General features: G+C 32.5%; 1 protein-coding gene across 2 annotated transcripts in view; it reads left to right on the top strand.

Annotated features, from left to right (window-relative positions):
• Positions 1 to 22,838, top strand: part of LOC123690826 (protein outspread) — a 229,135-nt gene that overhangs the window by 147,444 nt on the left and 58,853 nt on the right. The window lies entirely within an intron of this gene.

Below are 22,838 nucleotides of genomic sequence, written 5' to 3' on the forward strand. Positions count from 1 at the left end.
CTTTGTGTAAGGAAAGTAACTTATGTCCTATCCGAGCTTTTTATCGAGAATTACTGACAGATAAAATAGATCTAAAATATTATGGAATTAACCCTATGGCATTTCGTGCGATCGCGCTCTCTTTAAAATACAATAAATTCGTAACTGTCTTAGATTTAACTGATAACTGGATTTCTGAAGATGGTTGCTTTCATTTGGGTGAAATGCTCATAGAAAACATTAATTTGGAGGAATTAAATCTCTATGGCTGCCGAATTGGACCAGAGGGAGCTAAACGTTTGTTTGCAAATCTACATTTAAATAGAGCCCTTCGTAGACTGAATCTCTGTCGAAATAAACTTGGGGACCTTGGTATACAATTCTTAGCGAAAGCTATTTTCTTTGGATCAGATATAACTGAACTAAATTTGAGCTACAATGAGTTGACCGCTAAGTCCGTATTTCATTTGAGTGAAGCTTTCCAAACTCACAATAAACTAACACATCTAAACTTATCGTGGAACAGTATTATCTCAGGCAATGTTATTTATACTCTGTGTCGAAAATTAAGTGAGAACAAAGGATTTCAAGAGATAAATTTATCATGGAATTCCTTAAGTGGACAACGTGTCGGAATGGGCATTGACATTCTGATGAAGTGTCCTAAACTACGGAATATCTACTTAAGTAATAATAAATTAGAATCTAACGCAGTAAAGCGTATCGGTAAAGGATTGAAAAAGGCTGCAGGTCTTACAACGTTAGATTTATCATTTAATCCATTAACACCGAACGACGCGAAAGTATTAATCGCGTACTTATTGGACCGCAAGATTAAGGTACGGAATATTTTGCTAGACAATGTTCTTGTAAATCCAGACTTTATTGACTTACTAAACGATATAATGTCGTTAAACTATCGTAAAAATACTATTATTACCTATGGTGGCGTGATACCTAAGTTTGTCGCCAAAAGTAAGGACATGCGTGAAATTTTGCTTGATAGAGCTGAAGCCCTATGTAAAAAGAAGCGTAAAGATATCGCCTTACTAATTCTTACGATACATAAATTAAATGGTCCGTCGATGGATACAAAGCAGTTTGCCAAAAGTATTAAATCTATGGGAGCCCCGTTGGACGAAGATTTGTTAGAGGGATTTAATACTATTTTCCTGGGTGAAATATTAGATAAGTCTAAAACAATTAATTTGAAAGATTTAGTCGATTATTTAAGTCGCAAATGGCCCGACAGAAAGTTGCCCCCTACTCCTCCCCCCGAACCCGAACCTGAATCTCCTCCTATTAAGAAGGACAACAAAAAGAAATAGCTTTTATTTTTAAGGATTTAGTTATAATTTTTATCATTTTAGATTAATATATTTGTAATGTATTCTTTGTAACTTATGGATATTGTGGATTACGGATTTATTGTTAATTCTTTCACTATAGTTTATAATATACCTTTAATTCTGAGTGTTGTATTATTTGCCAAAGGTACATGTTGTTAAGTGTACACTGTACATTATGAAAACAAAGCGGGATGCGTGATCTGTGCCCATTGTAGGCCGTCACGGCATGCATAATGACTCATGGAAAACCTTTGACGTGCTAGGCTCAGCACTTGCATTTACATGTTAATTGCTGGCCTTGCGTCTGACATGCAGTCTCTTTGAAAATACCCTTTAGAATTCAAGTTCTCGTTGTTCAAATTAGCCAGTTTCTAACCTACTATGAAAGGATGTTGGATTTACCAGGAAAATATCAATTGGACCATATCATACATTTTACGTATGTATTCATTATATATTTATGTTATAGTAAACGCTAAAATAATTTGACTCGTAGTGTTATGGTGAGAATATGTCAACTAGAGAGAAAACATTTTCTAAAGAAGATCCGCTAAATTGGTCAATAAAAAATAATTCATTATTATTAATATTCACATGTTATTTTACCTTTACAAATTTCAAAGGAAACTGTGCATTACTTATTTTCTATATGTCGCCTATACATAGGAAGTTCGTAGGTAACGAACGAAAACGTAACGTTTTATTGATTTTTTACAATTCAGAAAAATGTAATAAATATGAAACGAAATCCAAGAAACAACGGCAGTATAGCCGTAACACCTATAATACTAATCACATACATCTGCTAAACATTAATAAATCTAACAGCATACAGAGTAAACCGATTTGCCCCGATTAGGCTGCCCAGCAGCGCGGTACAGAGATGCGCTTGCGCACAGTAGCGTGCATCACGCGACGCTTCCATTTATTATTTATTACTGTCCATGTAGATAATACCCAAACCTAACATTCTTATCCCGTGTTATTTAGAGAGTATTAGCCACTTTCCACTAATCATATTTGAATAATCTCCCAGTTTGGTAAAAATTGTGGATACTGTGTAAGTTGTAAGCGTGCAGCGTTATTTATTTATTTATGATTTATTTATATAAATTGTTTTTTGTTTCAGGTATGCTCAGGAGATTTTAAAGAAATCAGTAAGGCCATATTTATCTAGCCAATCCAGACGAAGAGACATAAAACTTCAGGGTTGTTTTTAGCAATAATTTTTACAGAACTACGACTAGACGAAGTTAAAATAAATGAAACTTTAGTTCAGTTATTTTTCTGATTTCATTAAGGGGCTGGTACATCTCTTATCTCTTAATATTTACACACTTCTATATTGAGGTAAAAAAATCAGCATAAGCAATCACCGTCCCTCGCAAATGAACAAACAAAAATACGTGTATTTAAATATTTTGTCAATAGAAAGTAAGTGGTTGCGCACGCGCAGTCCCCCACGCTGATTAGGAATTCGGGGCAGGTCTTATTTCGCATTACATATGAACTTTTACTTTTATGGACGTTACTTTTCTCTTTGTCTACGGTTACGTGCGCTGAAGTCCGCCATTTTAATTATACATGGGACACACAGACCTTAAGGAATCACTAAATACTTTTCATATTAACAAAAATAAACAAAATTTTGGAGGTCATCATAATTTGAATAGTACAGACGATTTGGTATGCTAATATTAGTTTAAAATTCTCTTTATTTATTAAAATGCATGTTCGTGAATACATAAAACATTACATCTGTGTCACAGATGTCATCAATATTACACGTATCAAAGATTCTTAGCATCGCAGCTTGATTGTAGCTATTTTATAATCATCTCGTGTTCATTATAGATAAATAATATAAGGAATTTACAATAGCTTACACAGGACTAAAGATTTTAAGACTTCGTAAACTATATAGAATTCATAGATCCATTTTTGGAAAATAAAGAGCCTATATAAAAATTAAACTAGTCTCCAAAAAGTGTTTAAAGGCAATTTATTTTAATAACATTCTTGCTGAATAAAAACGACTCAGTGTTTAATTCATGATCAGCCTGAGGGGCGAATGGACCACCAATTTTGGGAGGGGACAGTCGATCGGATAAGAAATTGAATTGAATATAGTTTAAGCATTAACTTCGCTACTGATTTATTGCGGTTGATCGCTTTCTGTTTCGTTCCTGTGTTACTCCGAATTCGTATTCTTATTTATCGTTAACCGGTTTTTTTATACCTAGATGTGTATCGCTTAATTTTGGTTGTTAATTGAATTTATGAGTAAGTATTGGGTGTGTGAATTGAATTGTTCTTACGAAGTAGAAGAAGACTAATATTTGCACTTTTTTGTTGCTTATAACAAAAATTTTAGATGTGATAATCTATTTCGTATAGATAGTTCCGATGCAAGTTTTTTAAACAAAAATGGTTGGAGCCTTCCTTATTTTGACAACGTTGGTTAAAGCAGCCTGTACATATCCTGTATCAGTTATTAAACGTTTTATATTCACATAAATTAGCAATAAATCCCCCGTTCTACACACTTGTCAGATGCGAACATGAAACAGGCAATTAAATACAAATGCTTTATTAATTCTTACCGCATATTACCGTAACATATTGTTTTTATGTCAGCTGTAAGATTAAATGAAATCGGCTGAAGATGTGGCGGTAAATTGAATTAGATTCTAGTTATTCGTTTCGATTGAATGTTATTAGGAAGCTATTTTAATAATGTTATAATCTTCATTAGCTGAATGTGGAACTTAATAAATAACGATTTTATCAACAATATTTTGACTGATATTTGATCCTTCTTTTTACAAAATACATTGTCACCCATTACGATAAACCTAATCGTACTAATCCTTAAATTACCTAATAAATTTGACCGGCTTTAAACCCGTTAAACTACCTATCAAAATAGTGCAGTGAACTTATCGCTCCGTGGGCAGCATCAGCTCAGTATTCCATTACAGCACTGATTATTTTCACTATTAGGAAGCGCGTGAGCACCGCACAAAGGCACCGGCGATCTAATCCTGTTGTAGGGTGACTGTGAGTTTGACTTAGGTCTGGGTTTGGACTAGATTTTCTTGTTCATATAAATATCTTTATCTGGGTAACTTTTCTGAATTTAAAATTTTGTGAATAATAGCTATAATTTAGAGTAGATTCTTAAATATGAGGCGTGCAAAAAAGGAGTGCAAAAAATACTTTTGAATTAAACTTAATAACAAATTGAATAAAATCAATTTAGTCTTATGAATTGTCGTTATATTTTTAATTTTTAATTTAATGTTGTAAGTCTATCTATGGATAGTTATAACTACTAAAATATTATGTTTTATGCATTATTCACGACTTACACATTCTAAACTACTACAATATATTAGAACAAAAGTATTATAAAATGGTCACCCTACACAATCGTTCCAACGAGTCCCGTCGCGCCGTATCCCACGGGGTACTCAACATTCTAATTTATCACCAACTATCGAAATTATGATGACAAAAAACACAATCAAAATATACTTACAACGGATCCTTCTGTAATAAACAAACGAGTTTTTATAGACCCTTTATAACCGTTTTATTTATAGGAAATTGAATCTAAAAAACATTAAAAGTAATAAACACATATTCCCATAAAATTTTATAAACATCCTTTATTAAGGAGAATATTTAATGGGCCATGATTCGGTAGACGCGTATATAAATAGTATCTATGAATTAAAAGCTTCTTAAATTTTATTAAAAAAAATTTAATACTTTTTCATTTCATTACCTACATTTCCTTTTATCTTTATAATTTATTTTCGTGCCATATTCTATCATTCGATAGAAAAACCTTTCAGAAACTTAGTACTGCAACATTGTCAACGACTGTCTTTTCAACATTTATATTTTATCATCATCATACTATTTATAGCCATTCATCATTCTACAACTACATATCTCAATTGTCAGCAGGCATAAAATGCATTTATTAATGCAAGGCTACAACCATAGTAAACAGAACTGACCTATAAAATTCGAATAAGGACTGTATGAAAAAGTATACAGTTATCTTGGGAAAAAATGCGCACGCGCCGCGACATTTGGCGTGACACCTGTCGTTTCGGACGCTATAATTAGCCGATCGGATCAACGTGCTTGTAATAAATATTATAGGAAATATTGGTAAATTTGTATTGAGTCGGGATGTAATTTTCTTATAAAAATTTTGAGCAGATGTTTACGAAAATGTTGACGATGTCATTTCAGAGTAATACATATATGTAATAACGTTTGTTTATATTTCAAGGCATGATAGGCCATATAAAATTTATTCGTAAAACTAGAGAAATTCATAAACATATTATATACTTAATATTCTGAGTGCAAACACGTACATGACTCTACAAAAATTAGGTATGTACATAATCTGTTTTGCGAAATAAATAAATAAATATTAGCTTTACTCGCCCAGGGCCCAGACCTATTCTAACCATGAAAATGATTGACTTCACACTACCTAGACACACCTAAAAATCGCAATCCTCATTACACTCAAACAAGTGAAACCACATCCCATAGTAAGATACGAGCCTAGATGAAATAATTTACAAGCACTTTCCCACGCGCGCCGAAGGTCGCTCACGATATCGTCGGTACGATACGATCTCTCGTGTGGAGTTCACGGCTGTCTTGCTAAATTAATCAATATTTGAATTTTGAATATGAGTTTATCTAGAGTTGGATTGTTTTGTTAGGAACTACTACTGGGTACGTCGCGGTCGTGTTAATTTAAATTACGCTGAATAGTGGTAGAGTGCAAACTTTTTCTTGGTTGATTTGTGACTGATGTAGTAGCCGTGCTGGGCTAACAAACAGAATATAATAATTTCAAACTATTGTTTATAATAATATTTTATCTTCCAAAGCGTAGCTTATAGGTACAGTGTTTTAAACTTTCTTCTTCAAGTGAAATATTTCTGTAGTTTCCATATGTTTTTTTAAATAAATGCATCTGTCCGACATTAAATATTCTGGACTATTTACCTGTTCTTAAAATACATAATTAAATTTATAGAATAAAATTCAATAAGTAATAAAACTAGAATAAATATTAATAGTACTTACAAATGTCTCTGGTTTTAGCAAATCAATTTCCGCCATCAATTTTCAAGTAACCTTTACAACTCTGATTTTTTAACCACGTAATCATAGATTATTACAAAGCTTATAGATCTGGTCTTATCACAGACAGTCCAATCAAATTTAATGCCTCCAACATTCCTCAGTTAATTGTCTCCTACGGGAGGGACAGCTAATCCCCCTAATGGTAACCGACTCTGGTTGGATTCGACACGGCCCGCTCTGTTGTGATCCTTCCTCGTAATCGATGATATGAATTATAAGCGACCAAAGATTATTTTACAGATGCGTCTTTTTGAAAATACTTTCTACTTTACTACTACATAAGCATCAAATCGATTTAGGAAAAAATTAAACACTTCTTAATACTGTAAAGGCTTCTGAAAATATAAGATTTTCTACATCAATAACACGAACCATTTATCAAACGATATCGTCTATTATGAAACGTTTAATGAAAACCGAAAACAATTCGCAATGAAGTATGGCTTACATACATATTATGGCTTACAGCGTAGGTAATAATAAATATGACATCATTTTTCATAATCGCTAATTCATTCGCGCCATTGTTCCGACATAACCTTAAAAAGATAAACATACATCACGCGCAATTAAGACGTAAACGAAAATTGTAATGTATCTAGCTGTCAAAACAAATCAATGTTTATATTATAATCTGTATTTATTTGCGGTTATATCAAGAAGCTTATATCTATATAATACACTGGAGATTTCGGTATGAACATTGACGTGTAACAAGAAAATATTGCCCAGTTCATGTTTTTTATCACTTTCACACCTAACTTGGTATTGCCACTGTTAATACGAAGTTTTCCCAAGGCTACTATGTATGCTGTAATATTCTGTCCAAAAGGTTAGTTTTTGTTCATGAGTTTGTTGATAAATTGCCAACAACGTCATTCAGAAGCATTGTTGGATGAGACAATTATTATTTATGCTAAATAAACTAAGTATCTGAACCAATTATTAAAAAGCGATACTCCCTGATTATGGGTAGTCACCATAATAAAATTGTAGCAACTCTCACTTTGTCAATATGGCATGTGTGTCAAAAAAATTGCGTCGCTTCGAATATTTAAGTTAATATTGTTGCTTATTTAATGAATATTTTCCGAATATAAAGAATGCTTTGTATTGTGCAAAATTGCAGAAGTGTTTGGACACCAAATTCTGGCATAGAATTTCACAGGCAAGTGTATATTTACGTTATTTACAATATTCCTCAATACTCCTGCATTTACCTGTTTAGAATCATTTCAATGGCAAAAATTGTAAAATTTTGCATCATTTTAGAAAGCATTCATGTTAAATTTGTTATTTTCCTAATACTTTATCATTTTTCAACAAGTTTTCAATAAACAAAATTAACAATTAAGGTAACCATGATGACGAGTTTTTATGGATAGTGAAGAGAATATATTGTAATAACAATATTATGATGAAATTTAGAACACCATTTTTAAGATTTTTACTAGTAATGAAACAACACTCGACATCGGTATTGCACTCACATGTAGTTATAAGATTGTTCGTTTTTACATTGAAATTTATACTTTTTTAACTTACCTCATATTTTTTGTTTTAGGTATTTCAGCTTTCCAAAAAGTAAAATAAAAAGAAATATATGTGCCCATCAAGGGTAAAATTACTGAGGATTACGACCCAGAAAGAAATACCTTTTGAAAAATAAACTTTGTAAAGAAAATTTGTGCAAGGCTGCTATAAACAGTTTTTCTTTGATGATTCTGGCTTGAAATTGACCCGTCGAAGCAACGCGTTTAAAAAGAAGATCTGAGTAGCTAACAATTTGGTAAACAGCATCTGATGCAAAACACAACTTTCCTCTATTTACAAAGGATGTTAATGCTATATATCGGTTCATATCCAAGCTTTGTAGCCAAAAGTTATTTATAACTATCATTCTATACCAATTAAAATTGTATGTACCTACCTATAAAGTATGACCATAATATTATAATATAAATACTATTAAAAATATATGTCGTTATTATTTATAGACCATGATTTTTAGTTTTTTCTATTTTGAAAAATCCTGAATTTACAAACCAGCGTGGTCACTCGACAGAAAGAGACAAAAAACATGACTGACGTCATTGAATGTCATAGTTTCTTGTTTCAAGTTAATGGTCATAGTGCAATCTCCAGTGTATTAGATATTATAAGCTTCTTGGGTTATATATTTGTTTGACAGTTCATTTAAAAAACAACATCATTATTATTTTTCCTGCCAATTTTTAATCTGTCTGAAAAATTAATATTTCCGATAATTATGTTCAGTTTTAACAAAGAATTACGGTTGATAAATACGTATGAAAAAGTCTATACTACTCACTAAATAAAATTCAATATAATACACTCAATAAAATTATACTAAAAAACAACAATATATTATTTCTTGTTTATAAGTTTCGTGATACCGTTAAAAATAAATTCCATTTCGTTTAATGCATCCGTAACACGATAAGTTTTATAAAAAGTACAAAAGCAAACAGTTTCATGCATTAAAAACGTATAGTATTTATAAATTTGCATATTATTTCGCGCGGGAAAATTGGCGGCATTATCGTCCATAACTAACTTTCGATTCGTTCGTAATTGTACGCTGCGTGTTTTATTCTTCATTTTAATGCTAATTTTCAATTATACAAGGGCCTGCTGGAACATTTAATTTGGCGCGTTTGGTGTAATTTCGCACACTTACTTTTTCCTTTATTTTGCATTTAAATTTAAGGAAAATGTAAGATGTATAGCAAATAATTGTGTTGGTTAAAATTGAACTGAAATTTCCTTTTTAACCGACTTCAAAAAAAAGGAGGAGGTTATCAATTCGGCCGGTATATTTTTTTTTTTTTTTTATGTATGTACACCGATTACTCCGAGGTTTCTGAACCGATTTACGTGATTCTTTTTTTGTTCGATGCGGGATGGTGTCGAATTGGTCCCATAAAAATTTTATTCGGATAGGCCCAGTAGTTTTCATTTTATGAGCATTTTTGTCTGTAGGTATTTGTAAATTTTGCAAAGTGCAAGTTTGAAGTCGGTTGTTTTTAACGCAGTTATCACTTGTTAATGTTTATAAAGATCATGTTTCCATAAGAAACTCGTCGTGTAATGGCCTTATTACTAAACAATACACACCATATTATTCTCTTCTATTAAACCTATACAATACTATTTCATGGTCCTAGCATGCTTCTATCTCCAATGCTTCACGTGCTCTGCAATAAAAAATAAAACACTGAATTTGAGATAAAAATCCCTTCGTATCGCAAATGATATAACAGTATCGGATATATTATACCTTAATACTATCCTTAAAGAGGAGCCTGATGTTATATAAGGCAGGTGCTTTAATCTTCTCGATGCGGTTGAATGAGCTCTAAAGGTATGAACACAATTACGTGCACGCTCGATTAAAAATTTAAATAAATTAGCGGCGAGCTTTGGTACCGAATTCCAGGTTTTTAATGGAATGTAGGAGGCAACATGTACAAAATAAATTACACGTAAAACATGTTTGAATCAGTCGGGAGTCAATCTACGTCTCAATCTTTACCAATATCGTTTCGTGAATTGATAATATTCATTTCATTTCGGTCCAATTACATAATATGACTCTATTACTTCTACTTATTACAACGTTTTCTTTTATATTTACCGCATCTTGATAGTTAAGTACATACGCAGGTCTATTCCTAATTAAAACACCCAATTTTAAATATAACTATACTAACGTATACGGTTACCGCGTCGAAGCGACTCGCGCAAGTGTGTCCACATATTAAAGGATTTTTCCCCTCGGGCTCATCGCGTATGCGGTTAGAGCAAGTGACGGATCAAGTTCCTTGTTTACCTTTTTTGTTTTAGGGATCCGCGGTAAAAAGGTTGACGCTATCGAGGTTTTATGAATCGTGGATGTGGGATCGTAAGATAATTGCAGTTCGTTGTCTTATGTTAGTGATGAGTAAGAATTAAGATGGGATGAAGTTAGGCGCTTTTTGTGGATTGGTTGGTCTATTGTTCGACTTTCACTTAGAAGTAATTTATATTGTTCCTATGTGTGGTACGAAATGGTTCAGTAGGTTAAATTTGTGTTATTTCTATAGATAAGTAAACAAACAACAATAAATGCATCAAAATCGACTCACAACTCGCAATTTTACATAACTCATTTTAATTTGACATTAAATTAATCGATCAAAAATATGCAATATTTTTATTCAAGTTTCAACTCACGTCACTCGATAGAAAATCTGATAGACAGTAAATAATGGTATTTTGCTAACAAGAGGTAACCCAAGCTAACCGCGGCCCGTCACACTGTTCTCTCTTTTTTCTTTTTCTTTTTTCTTGCGGTAACTTGGGAGGAAGTTTTAAATCTTTACACTGTGCGGTTTCTATATACGTTCCCATACATTTAAAATAAAACCACTAACATCTAATACATGCTTTTATAATAATAGCCTCAGAGTATAATGGCGGGGTACAATATGCCAATGGTGTCTCTCTAAAACCATTCTGGACGCTTTTAAATTAATGTAATTATATAGAAATGTTGTTGGAAGCACTTGGCTAATGCAGTGTAATTGAGTTATCTATTTCTAATAGAGTGTGCTTCTTTATAAAAGAAATTGGGACATTGTTTGTTGAAAGACCTGATTGCTCGTGATTTCTAGGTATTTGTTGTCTGTTTGGGTTTTGCCGCAAATATTTGTTGAGTTATTACTTGTACAAATTTTATTCCTTATTTCCTTTCTTTCTTTCCTTACTTCTATACACAGTGTAAAAGGTATGCATAATACAAGGCTTGTTCTTCTGGTATCTTTTGGCTCAGAATTTAAAGGAGAATATTATTTTGTATTTAACTTTCTCATCCTCCTTTCAGCTTATAACATTTTAAAATCAAATTATGTAATGTAAAACAAAAGAAACGATCTAGTCTATGTCTGCGAACGAGACAATTACAATGCTTCATATGTCGAAATCGAGAGTGAAAAATTATGGCTAGTGTCACTTGGGATATGTTGTAGACGATAGCTCATTTATTACATTCTATTCCTAGATCTAGAAAGTGGAAGAATATGTAAAATAAAGTCACATACAACCTCACGTACTAACTTTACCTCATTTTTTATCCCTTTAAGTCTACTAATATAAAACTACTAATATAAAACCATCAAACTTTCTGAGGGTTCAAGTTGGAATGCATGAATGGACATGGACTGACACAGAAAAGAAACTGATCGCATCTGTATGAAATTTCATCAAGAGTTAGATTATAGTCTAAATTAGTACTGATGCTACTTATTACTCCGGTAACATGCTAGTAAAGCCACGGACTCCAGCTAGTCTTAACTCACACGGCTGCGTCGCCTGCATGCCTACCTTCCCACAATTCACATTCGAACCAAACGTGACACACATACCCTTTCCATCAGTTAAATCAACGGTGATTGTAAAATATCTCCCATGATGATAAATACGTGTAGCGTGCGCACGCGCCACGCATGACCGATCCTTGCACTATGAACCGACAACACAGGCGATACGATCGGTTCGCTCAAATCAATCATTTGTTTTCGCTTGCGAAATGTCATTATGGTTTAACCGTTTAGATGTAATCGGGAACGTGTAATGGTTAATTAAATGGTTGAAGGATTTAGTGTGTTGTTTACTGCGGAAGAAAAACTAATGGAACGATCTAAAATTCAAGCCCTTCAATGCTCAGTTCTTTGTTGTTTTGAGTTTATCATACCATCGCGATCGATCATATTTTTCATCTTTATTTTTGGACAAAGTAGCTATCTCAAATTGTATTTATAAAAGAAAAATAAATATTAGTAATTGCTGCTAACTGCAGTCTTTCCACTTCTTCAAATAATCTTATACCTACTAATGTCAAATATCTCCAATTAAACAAACATTTTCAAAATTGACTGAACATGGATAATAATGAACTTGACATGTAAGAAAATGTACCAGACGTTAACAAATGTAACCTACAACATAGAAAAATCAGGTTTACAATCGAAACATACCACCCACCACCAGCCATCATTTTTCTAAGCGCAACCATTAATGCATACGTCACTCCACGATGCTATCTCCACATTCCGAAGCTTGGGGTAATTTTTTAAAAGCCTGACCACACTGCATAGTTTTAACACACGCTCAGCTTATTTTTAACCTTATTAACGGGTGGACTGCTTGAATAATTGGTGTAGTTAACATTATCGTGGCCTAGTTGTGCTCGTACAACCCCCCCATCTATTAATCACCATAAATCACGATAATTTTAATCTTAATAATTATCCAAACAGGTTGTCGTTAAACTTTACGACTATTTAACGGGGCGCATAATTACAGGCCGAGCTCATATTTATGGGTGAAAAAGGTTAAAAAACATCAGAATTCCAGTCCAAAATCCAGTGAGGCAGAAGCGTGTCAGATAGGGGCATTTTAGATCCTTTTTTGTAAACGTTTTTGTCCGTAGATAAAGGAAGCGTGCTTAAAAGGACTCACGTCTACGAATACAAAAAGTTATCTAAAATATTGATGTTGCCGCTTTTATCTGGTAAAGAGGTCAAAGACGTATAATGTGCTTCTACTATTTAAACTGTGTTTCTTTTAAACTATTTTTAAATTTGTAGTTTCACAATGAATTATAACAATAGTAAACGGAAGTACAAAATACTAATCTCCTATTAAATACAATAATATCACTTTGTATTATGTCGTTTCAACCTATTAACTTCCACTCTTCTGAGTTCTGAACATAATACTGTACTTGTTTCTTGAAAAATAAATTTTTATTATTTATTATTCCACTGCCTATTGATATGCTTCATCTACCGAAAAATCCAAACATAGTATCCACCCAATGTTACCAACAACTTGACTACTATCACAAACTTCCCAGTTTCCAGTAAAAATTACAAACAAGATAAGAGCATTTACGTCTTACCCGTATTCGTGATTGATCGTCCAAACTCGGCCTGAGCTCTAATGGATCCATGACGTTGATTTAATAAACCCTTCATTATACATCAAAAGGTTTCTAACCATCCCGAATTGATACCGTAATTCTGACTGATGCAAGTCCTATGGGAATTTGTATGTAGGCGATAATTATTTCCAATTTGATTTGGTCTGGTTTGTGTACGATCTTGTTTTTGGGGTTTGGGAGTATCTGAAGTTTTAAACGAACAGTATTGAATCGTTCTCTCGATAGTAGACTTGGTTGTAGTTATTTTACCAATTTTAAAGATGCAAATTGCAGATGTCTTTTGTTCTTGAATAATTGCCATCATAACTTATACGCATTATAAATCCTGACTGTATAGAGGAGTCAGAATATTAAATCCTAAAAGCGGCAATCGCGGTTCCCTTTCTTGAGCCTAAAATATGCGCGTCGAATAACCATACTTAACGCGGAACATTGAAAGGTTACAAATATTAGTTATAATTCAAAGTCAGCGGTTAAGAGGTAATTTTTCCCAAATTGTATAACCGATCCATTAATTTCAGCTACGTTTCGCAGAATTTCAATGCTAACAACCGCCTGTCAAGTGAGAAGGTACAACGCGGTGAATAAATTGCGAGATGATTTTGCAAGTGCAAAGAACCCCATTATTTCGGTAGCAAAAATCGAGGAAAAAATAATGTTTATTAACCACGGAATTCCATCAAAAGTTTTGCGTGCAATCCTGACGTGCGTTTTAAGGTCTTGAGTGAATATTACTTTTGGTTGTCGTTTTTGATCATCATCTCAAAAATTGTTAATACGTACATTATACCTTGAGTGTTTTTTCAGTTCGATGATTGTCTTAAAGGTTATTTTTAATTCCAATTATCTCGTAAACTTATTCTCCTTCATCATAAACATATCCTCATTATATATTTTGTTTCTAAAATATTTTTGTAACTTGCCTACCAATTTTGGTTTGTTGATCCAAGCTCCGTCGTTAGCTGTCTCCTCGCATCGGTTCACAGCCCGGCTGGCGTCGAGTTACGTATTATTTAAGGTTACCTTGACTTTGTGTTGAGGTTAATGAACAATTACGTGAACATAAGTCTGTCAAGTGTCATTCTAACTCTATGAATAATTATTAAATAAGTGTTTTTTTTAGTAACTATTCGAGTGTGATATGTAAAAAATATATTTAAAAATGGTAATTTTTGCAGTCAAGGCATTTAATATATATGTATTATGTAATATCTTGGACTGACCAAGATTACACTCACTATGTGTATTCGAAATATCCGGATATTTAACCTATAATAAATAAATCATGTTTTAAATCTTCCAGAGTCCTTCATTTTTAATGTATGAATTGACATTGTAACTCCCATATTTCACATTTTTTAATTGAATAACTCCATGGTCCAAGGGCCCATCAATCTATTTCATAAATAATTAACTTTTGACAAGAACAAATATAGAGGTAGGTAAGTGGACAGCTTAATTATTATTATTTTTTGTGTTAAAAAATTACTGCCTTGAAAATACATATTGTTCATGATTAAGGATGTTATTCGATGTAACGATAAATATAGGTACCTACAATCTACATATTTTATACCCATCTTGACTTACCGTAAATATGATATTGTATAAAAATCCCCAGGGCACAATATGTACATATTTTGTTAAATTTAATAGTAGTAGGACGAGAAAATTTCAACTACCTATAAGTTTGAGCCCTGGAATCCATTTATGTACCCTTCAGCCTTGGCATTCAAACTTGTAGCCTTCGAGAAGGCCTTTAAAAGCCTTTATAGTTCAAGTATCTTCTTTACTCTTCATCACATTTTAATTTACAACATAAGTGTATATTTTTAACATCATGCACTCATTTTAACTATCGTTAGTGTTTGCAATATTTTAGCTAATAATTTCAAATTTTATTGACCTAGTACCATGTTCTAAGAGGTTAGGTTGAGTTTATATAAAGTTTTCTTAATCCATACATAATAAAGGTTGTTTTTAAATTATAACACGGCGTGCTGCGACGTCACATCGCAGTCGGATCATTTGTCAACGCCGTCGCTTGCGCAACCTAAAACTAACAGACTTGATTGATTAAAAAGTTAACTCCATTGTTTTCGCTTACAATGCTTTTGTAATTCAGACCAGATAGTAACAAATCAGCGTTGAAAGGTGTCGCTGTTGGTTGTCTTGTCAACTGTCACGGACTTAAATCTTAATAGGTTAGGAATCATAGACGAAATACGATTTATAGAGGATCGAAAGTCGCTATGTTACTGTGAAGTTTGAGTATGGTAAATAACTGTGCCCTACGTATAAATGTCAAGTGTGAATGATTTGTTTGTGTTAAATATTTTGTATTTTATATTATAAATAGTATTTTTTGAAAGGTTATATTTCAATTTTATCTTTTTTGATTATACAATTTTAATTAAATATTGATTCAATATTAACTTTATTGCATTATGCATAATGCAATAAAGTTTTCCAATTCATTAAATATTTAATGTTGATTTGATTTACAAATAATTTCTCAACCCAAAAAGATAATGACATATATATTCTAGGAGGTAGCAACGTTGACAAGTGAGCATTTTAGTATAGTTGGTTCTTTGATATGCTGTTCCTCTTGCTATTTCGGTTACAGTCCGGGCTGTCTGGCTGGCCGCAGTGGTTGCGTTTATTAGTGCGCATCTTATCTGCACAGGAAAATATCCTTAATTTAAAGTCATTTTTTAACGCGTAATTTTTAATCGTTTGCCTTTAGATAGATCCATTAGACATACATTTTTTATTGCAAGACGTTTTTTTCGTTGTTAAATAGGTGCCAGACGCAATTTTTATTTCAAAATAATTAAAATATCATCGAAATAAGTGAAATTCCATCAACATTCATCCCAGTGAAGGATAAGTAATCACTGTGGTACTTATACTATATATAATATTCATTTTACTATTTACAGTTTTTTTGCAATAATCTACCATATCGCCTCCTTTTTCCCAACGAACCTCAAATAGGACGTTAATGTAAACTTGATAAAAACCAAATATCATCAAGAAATTAAAGACTTTTTAACGGATTTTAAACGCGATTTATTCATTGTATTATTTTCCCAAGTCTTTAATTTCAAAATGTATAATACTCGCGTAAAATCAAACACTAGAAAATACAAATATCATCAAATTCATATTTATACCCAGAAGTGTAATAAATATGAAACCATCTATTAAAAATATTAGTTTACTAATTATTCAATATAAGTATTAAAAAAGGATAATATAATATAAATAATAAAGTTATTACTTACCTTTTAAGCGGACTCATGTTGATGTAATTTCACTTATTTCGATGACATTTTAGTTATTTTGAAATAAAAATTGCGTATGGCACCTATTTTACAACGAAAAAAACGTCTTGCAATAAAAAAATTATGTCTGATGGATCTATCTAAAGGCAAAAGATTAAAAATTACGCGTTAAAAAATGACTTCAAATTAAGGATATTTTCCTGTGCAGATAAGATGCGCACTAATAAACGCAACCACTGCGGCCAGCCAGACAGCCCGGACTCTAACCGAAATAGCAAGAGGAACAGTATATCAAAAACCCAACTATACTAAAATGACTTTTTTTTAAACGTTGCTAGCTCCCGTACTAATAATTTAAAGTCTCGTTTGTTTAATCTCCGAGCTTGTAGTTTCCCGCGCAAACGTAGCCATTTTGGCGCGCTTGCGTCATATCGATAAAGTGATGAAAACCGACTACAACATAGTCTGCGGTTCGGAATCCTACTATGTAATAGGGATGTGGTCTCATATCGAGATATCGATACGTAATTATAAACCATTTTTTTCGCAATATGTCTGAATACGCAACTTTCTTTTGAATGTTGTTTGGATATTGTATGTTAATGTTAATTAAAATTATAATACATATTTGCAATTAAATGCAATTTTTTTATATAAAATACGAAATTACGAACGAAGACAAACATATTGTGATGAGTAGCGCTTCTTCTCTGTAAGATGTATTCCCAAAAATATCAAATACCTAACAGATATTTTCATGATTTTTTTGTCTTATTCGTATATGTGCTAATTTTTTATAACACATTAATATAGATTTGTGTATTTATTTTAAGTCCTAAACTTACAAAATACACTAACGATATTAAAATAAAGGAAGGTAAAGTGACTGACATCCCTAAACTTAATAATTTCATGTTTTCGTGTTCTGTCGGTAAAATATAATAATGTTCACTGCATAATTCTTGTGATTCTTGTGAAACTTTAACGAGCATTTCATTTATATCACAACTTAACTATTTGTTTAATGCGCAATTCGACATTCCAAAAATAAGAAAAGCATTCAATATTAATAATGAATTATATTATAATATAAGTTACTTTAATTTTGTGGTATTATTATTTTAGGTAATCAATAATCATTTTTTGTTGTTTTGGGAACCTCGGCTAACTATTTTTGTAGCAATTTTAGGTTACATAATAACAAAAACTGACCATAAAATATAAATAAATTATCTTAACTTTGAATTTATTGCGTTTTAAAACTTGAAAACGGAATACTAATTAATTTTAAACGATTCATTTGAGCTCTTTGATTTGACAAATTACTCTTTAACACTTACAAACAGCGGTTCTCAAACTTTATTTCCAAATAACCTATTTAATCATCTACTTTTACATTGCTTTTGTTTCTTAATGCGCATATTAACGTCTGTAAAAAAAAATAACTTATCTACGAAATCTAATATCAATAAATGTTAAATGTACAATATATATCCATAACAATTATACACAACATGCTCATCATGCCTGCATCACGTCCCAGCCACACAAATATTATCACCTCACGAATATCTCACATAGCATTTATAAGATAAATTCAAATCGGGAAATCAATTACTAGCAGATCAATACCCCGCTGTTAAACTACCGCACCTGATCTGATAACCATTGTTTTGGCTTTTGGGCGAATATACAACAATGGGATTAATTAAATCAAGTGTTGCTGATTATAAGGTATCCTCTTGTATTATTATTGTTATATTGTATCTTGTTGTATCCTGTTGTTTAATGTTAAAAATATGACGTTTCAAAAGTGCTTCTCGAAGAAGTCTAATTGAATAAATAAATGTTTGAGTTTACGGTAATGTTTGTATGTGTAGATGAATGAATGAATGAATGAATGAAAATTCTGCTTAGAAATAAATAAATACAAATGCAAAAGCACACAACACATAATATAAAACAAGCAAAAGGCGGCCCTATCACTAGGTAGCGATCTATAAACGGGAGTGGTACATACTGTTGAAGGTTAAAGCTAGATAATCCTACTAATATTATAAATGCGAAAGTTTGTGAGGATGTGTGTGTGTTTGTTACTCTTTCACGCAAATACTACTTAACCGATTACAATGAAATTTAGCACATATATAGAGGGTAACTTGGAATATCACATAGGATAAGTTTTATCCCGAAAATCCCACGGGACGGGAACTATGCGGATTTTTCTTTGAAAACGCGGGCGAAGCCGCGGGCGGAAAGCTAGTAGATAATCGGGAGTGGTACACTGTTGAAGGTTAAAGCTAGATAATATTTATAATAAGATTCACACATATTATGACATATTATGTATTCTTCCTTTTTTACAGTTTGAGAAACGCTGGGTGTGTCCCTCGTTAACACATTAAAGATGAGATCTTTCGATAAACATTGTTTTTTTTTTTCATGTCTTTCGTAATTTGTAATTTAGACCATAAATTATTAAAAATATTGATAAAAATAACAATTAATTACGTAATCTATAAGGATCAATTGTTAGTTGTTAGTTATTACATACAACATCTGTAAGTGTCGTACAAGTATTTTTCTTGCTTGATAAGGCTGCAGTTAGACGACGAGCGCGGTCGCCGCGCGGTGGCTGTTCGGTTATAGCAAATTTATGTTCTATTAACAAGGACGTAAAGTTGAAATTAATTTTGAGTAACTAACTGCGCGGTGGCCGCGCGGCGGACGCGCGGCGGCCGCGCGGTGGCTGCGCGCTCGATCGCGTGGCGGCCGCGCGGCCACCGCGCAGTTAGTTACTCAAATTAATTTCAACTTTACGTTCAACTGGAAATGGTCCAGGTTCACAGTGGCGTGGCTGAGCGCGCGGCCGCCGCGCGGCCGCCGCGCGGTCACCGTACTTTCGCCGCGCGGTAACATTCCATGTCATATAAACGCGCCCTAACAGTGTAATCGATTCAATATTTACGATAGTTGTATTATATCTTAACCGATATAAGTACAATGTTGTTTCATAAACATTGTACCGATTACATAAGATGTACATAAAAGGTTTTTTCAATAATCGATATCGGTCACCGTTCTCGATTCAACATCGATTTATAATATTACATCAGATCACAATCGAGTTACGAAATGAGCACGTGTTTCATTGTTTTAGAGCGTAATTACGCTCAGACATTTCTGTTCGCAGTGGCACCCTGTGAACTTGGTACTGAGTGCAGAAAAATCTATAATTTATTTTTAATATAATTATTATTGGGAATTAACGTAATTTCGGTTTTAGTAATGTCTTTCTAAAAATTGTGGATTTTTTTAAACCAAAACGTTTCATGTCTAAACTTCGTTGCACACGTTGCGGCATATAGTGGAAAGGAAATGGATTAATAATGTGTATTTTCTCTCTACATTACTTACTCTTTTATAAAAATTTCAATAACCAAAAATATTTTGTTTCATGCACTATCTTCCATGGTATTCTAGTGAAATTCGACACGACATTCCATCATACAATATCAAAACGAGCTTTTTATTTAACCACTTTACCAACACTATAATTTCGTTTCACCGTGCCAAACTCATAAAATATTAACGACCTAGGCTCATAGCAGTTAATTATACACTATGAGAAAACTATCCTTATATTACAACTGAGATTTCACTTTCAATTTTCACATTATTAGTATTATTACTCTGTTACCACAATCTGATTTGGACGGTTAATTAATATCGTTTTTATGTATATTTCCAACAACAATGGACGTTATCTCATTACTCATAATTAAATTGTACTGAATGTAGATTTAATTTTATGTTGTTGTTTAACACGTTGTTATTTTAATGTCGACATAAAATATAAGTATGATGTTGTTCGATGTTTTGACTTTTACTATTACGTGAAATAAGTGTTGTGTGAAGCGTTTGATTTCTTTAATAAACACTAAAAACTTATGATTAGACTGAGTTATAGGCCTTTATTAAGCGTAAAGTTATATAATAAGTCTACATCATATAACAATGAAAATAGTTTTTTTTGCCGACCGTACCAACAAGAGACCTCCTTGCGATATTTTTAAATACACGTACTTTCACTTCATTTGCATCTATCATTATTTATGAATTACCAACGAAATTGTCTCCTAATCCCAATTTAATGCGTTATTATGCTCGTTAAATCGCGAACAAGAAATCATACAATCATGGCCGGTAATTGACAATATCAAAAGTAGCGGCGGATATCTCTAAATACCGATTTGAGAGGAATGCTATACGCATCATTAGGGGATTTCGATCGGATAATCGTTCCGGATCGGTCGGCGAGTGCGAAACGGCCGATCGGCCGATATCGGCGCGTGCGCAATCCGATCATCCGCGCTATTTTATTGAAAGGAATTTAGTATCCGTCGATACTAGATAAGTCATGATTTATTGCTCTCTTCATACATTATTTATGCTAATTGAATCGGAATTTGAAGATCTAAAGCCGGCCATTTGAATAAGTCAAATTATTTGGTATTCGGGTTGGTAACGAGCTAATAAACTATTTGAGAAGCAGCTGTGTCGTCACTATTTATGCGGTACTATATTATGTATTTAAAGATCGAATCGACGGCTTTATAGTTTATATGCATATATATTTTTTAATTATACTTACTTATTTCGTGTGATGGTTATTGTAACTATAAATCTACTGTATGCTGTTTAATACTGTTTAAATTAATTCTGATTACTAATTCCTCATAATTTTTTACCTATAATGACTTTCTTTTATTGTAGTTATATCAAAAATCATATATTATAACACAGTGAATATAATTTGTTTGTTTAGGACGATTTAAACAAAGTGCCGATAATAAAATTGAATGCACATAATTACACACATATAGTATTAAAGCTATAATAATATAATCCATACTAATATTATAAATGCGAAAGTAACTCTGTCTGTCTGTCTGTCTGTTACTCAATCACGCCTAAACTACTGAACCAATTTGCATGAAATGGTATGGAGATATTTTGATACCCGAGAAAGGACATAGGCTACCTTTTATTGCGAAATATGTACCACGGGCGAAGCCGGGGCGGACCTCTAGTATGTTATATTGTAGTGCAGCCCATTCATAGCCTATCGCCAACAAGCTCTGGATCTGAACGATACTCAAAGGAACGGGTTTCAAATTTAAATAATCCCGTTGCTGAAGATAATGGCAATCTTATCTATCCAGTATCAACCAGGCCCAACCCTATTAACGCACGACCGACTTTCCCTGACTATTTGAACGCAGATTCTTACCGATTGTCTACACTACACTATATACTATAACTTAGTAGATACCACAGGTACATTAAGCGTATATTATACATTGCCTTGTATGGTCGTGAAATCGGTGTGTTGATGTAATGGGTAATGTTTCGAGTGTTTGTTTGGATGTCTTAATGGAGTTTATAGTGAGGATTCTACAATGCATGAAGTATGATTATTATTTATTTATTTATTTATTTATTTATTTATTTTATTCTTTATTGTACATAATATACCAACATAAATAAGATAAACTATAATTAAATACAATGAAAACACACGGCAAATACGTACTAATAGGCGGCGTTATTGCTCAAAAGCAATCTCTTCCAGGCAACCCTGATTGGTAAGGAATGTATGCTAGAACGCGACTTGGCGCCAATTCTATAAATAAATTAAGCATTACATACAATATAAATAATAAAAATGATATATATACAATAATATACATATATATAATATATATTTATATAAATATAATATATACTTACATATTCTATAAATATACATACACATAATAGTACATAACCTACTAAATACACTACAAAAATACAGTACGGAAAAAACAGACAAACTATTATATAATATAAAATAAATATAAGCAAACACATTATAGAGACAGGAAATGATTTTTGACAAGAGCTTTAAAACTTTTGACATTTTGCGCCCGCCTAATGGATTCAGGCAAAGCGTTCCAAAGTTGAATAGAGCGAGCAGTAAATGAA

The sequence above is a fragment of the Colias croceus genome, chromosome 4, assembly GCF_905220415.1.
Source record: "Colias croceus chromosome 4, ilColCroc2.1".
NCBI classification, from domain to species: Eukaryota; Metazoa; Arthropoda; class Insecta; order Lepidoptera; family Pieridae; genus Colias; species Colias croceus.